Below are 3,266 nucleotides of genomic sequence, written 5' to 3' on the forward strand. Positions count from 1 at the left end.
CCGAGATTGTGCCACTGCACTTCAGGCTGGGCGACAGAGCAAGACTCCATCTCAAAAAAAAAAAAATTAAAAAAAAGAAAGATTTATTTGACAAGTTTCTTATGGTATAATATACCTAGAAGAAAATCACAATACAATGAAAGATTAAAATCGAGGCCTAAGAATTTCATATAAACACCAAGACCACAATCCTAAAGTATTGGTATTGGATCTCTAATTTTTTCCCATTAACTTAAATAAAGCTTAAACAAACATGCCCTACAGGTTATTAAATGAAACTAGAATTAAAAAACGTGCCAAAAATTTTTACTTTAATTCCAGACACAGCTCTTATATTGAGTTTTACGAAAAAAAAAGCATGTATTTCAACATGCATCCAAACTGTGTTCAATGTAACGTGGTATAAGGGCAACAACTAACTTAATTCAACTGCTTTAACCTAAATACATTTACTGCTTCAGTACACTGTACAATATAACTAACTTGAGAAAAACGAAAACTTTTTTAACAGTTATAGTTTACTCGACTTCACTGTTACATCCTAGAGGAGTACTGTGTTCAAAAACATTGAGCCTTAATTAAGTCTGCAGAACAATCCTGATTTCCACTTAGAGAGTAAGCATAAACCACAAGCTTGTACTTCAAAAACTGTTAAACTGAAGTTTTTTTCTTAGAAAAAAGTTGGCCAAGAGTCCGTGATGAGGATCAATTACATTCTTCATCCACCACTCATATCAGACATGTTAGACATCCCTCCCATGCTGTTCACGCCCATAGATGCATGGCTTCCTCTACTGTAGTAGCTGCTGTTTATTGCTCCTTGGCTACTTATGTAATGTTTGATTGAAGATTACTGGAGTTTTCCTGCAAAACTTGATCGTATCCACTCATGCTGCTCTAGCCACCATAGCTGCCTGCATAACCATCACTCAACTGTTGGCTGGCTGGGCCACTGTAACTGAACTGGTTTGACAAGCCTATAACTCCCATCATTTGGCTACCATAACCACCACTACTTGGTGGTATTGTAGAATCCAAGAAGAGTTCTACATATCTGTGATGCATATTTGCTTTGTCTTTTGACGTAGCTGCCACAGCATCTTCTGAGTTACAAACTCGACATTTGCTTCACCAGTTACTCTGCCATCAGGACCAATTACAATGTGTACTCTCCATGACTGAGCAGTGAAAAAAATTATAAATATCATTCTCAGTAGCTCTGTAAGGTAATCCACACATGTGTACACAGTGTCCCATTGTGCTCTGGAAGGTAGAGCCACCATCTTCATATCTATGATCAGACATTCCTAAAAAACTATAATTGAAGTTTCTTCCAAATCTATCTGACCCACATTAATAGCCATCATTATAACCATTATAATCATTATAGCCTCCATAGCTTCCACCATAAGCACCACACCGCATCCTCTCAAAGCCATCTCCTCTGCTAATGCTGTTATGCCCTTTGCCAGCACCAGGTCTGTCATAGGGACCTGGCTGCTGCATGGCCATAAGCCCATACATGTGCCTTATTCTTTCCTTGTGTTTCTCTAGAGCATTTTCAGCTATTTCCTGTGAAGCATACTGCACAAAGGCCTCCCCTGTACTCCTTCCCTGGAAATCCACCATCAGTGTTATGCCATTTGGCACGATTTCCAACCATGAGAAGAACTGAACAATTTCTTCCTTGCTACATTCAAAGGGGAGTACAAAGCCATCATTGGCCATGTCAGAACTATCTGGACCACTATGCTTCAGCACCCAATCCATTTCAACATTGTTTGACTTGAATACTGAAACATATCTGTGTCCTATAGTTTCTTTGTCTTTTTTTCAGGGCCAATTTGACCTCATACTCTCAAGTTCAGCAAAAGTCTCACCACTTGGTCTGCCTTCTCTGCTGTAGATGAAATGAATACGTTGAGCCTTATTTTAAATTTTGCACTCAGAAAAAAATCCACTGCACTTTATTGGCTGAGCAAGACTAGGGCAATCTCTGGACCTTCATTATGAATCCTGCTCCACCGTCAGCACCCAACATCATCATCTCTTACAGGATCTGACACTGAAACAGACTAGACCCCTGACTTTGCCGTGACTGAGCAGAAAATCTTCTCCTTTATTTTTTTTTTCCTACATGTTCATGTCTATTGCTTCCATGGTAACCCAACTTTCATCTACTGTTTGTTTCATTCACCTTTAACAGAAACTGCTTTAGTTCATGTGTTTCTTTAATTTTAATTTTATTTTAGATTCCAGGAGACATGTGCAGAATGTGCAGGTTTGTTACATAGGTGTGTGCCATGTGTGTGCCATGGTGGTTTGCTGCACAGGCTAACAGCAGACCTCTCAGCAGAAAACCTACAAGCCAGGAGAGAGTGGGTGCCAACATTCAACATTCTTAAAGAAAATAATTTTTAACCTGTGTGGTTTTAATTCTGATTTTCTCAGCTTGTCTTTGAGCTTTGGAATACCTATTTCAGCATCTATGATTTTCTTTTATTATGTATATTTAAAACCTAAGAAAGACAATTTAAAAACTAAATGAATGAGAATATATCACCTATTCATTTAGACCCTGTTGAAATGTTATGTCTTGTAGGATCTGGATGTGATGTGAATGTACATTTTATTGGCTTTAATTTAAATTGACAAAAAATGCTCATTATTTTTAAGAAGTCAAACAATTCGCAAGTAAAGGTAACAGTTAAAGTGCCCTTTGACTCTCTTGGATTATCAGCCCCAAACTCTCCTCCCTTATTTACGAAGGAAACATTTTTGCTAATCAGGCATACCTTGTAAATTTTTGGAGACATTTACACACACACATATACACATAAAGGGTGTTTTAATCTTTTATTTCGAATAAGTGACATAAAAAGTCATAGTATATATATTTTTTCAACCTACTTCTTTTCCATGAACCTTTTTCCATATTAATACTTCATCTTGGCCGGGCACAGTGGCTCATGCCTGTAATCCCAGCACTTTGGGTGGTCAAGGTGGGTGGATCACCTGAGGTCAGGAGATAAGAGACCAGCCTGGCCAACATCGTGAAACTCCGACTTACTAAAAATACAAAAATTAGCTGGGCGTGGTGGCACTTGCCTGTAATCCCAGCTACTCAGGAGGCTGAGGCAGGAGAATCGCTTAAACCCGGGAGGCGGATGTTGCGGTGAACCGAGATCCTGCCACTGCACTCCAACCTGGGCAACAAGAGCTAGACTCCATCTCAAAAAAAACCAAAAAAAAAAAAACAAAACAAA

General features: G+C 38.7%; 1 pseudogene; it reads right to left on the bottom strand.

The window, feature by feature from the left end:
* Nucleotides 1–718: 718 nt before the first annotated feature.
* LOC100607990 (heterogeneous nuclear ribonucleoprotein H-like) lies at nucleotides 719–2,044 on the bottom strand (annotated as a pseudogene).
* Nucleotides 2,045–3,266: the final 1,222 nt, after the last annotated feature.

The sequence above is a fragment of the Pan troglodytes genome, chromosome X (genome assembly GCF_028858775.2).
Source record: "Pan troglodytes isolate AG18354 chromosome X, NHGRI_mPanTro3-v2.0_pri, whole genome shotgun sequence".
NCBI classification, from domain to species: Eukaryota; Metazoa; Chordata; class Mammalia; order Primates; family Hominidae; genus Pan; species Pan troglodytes.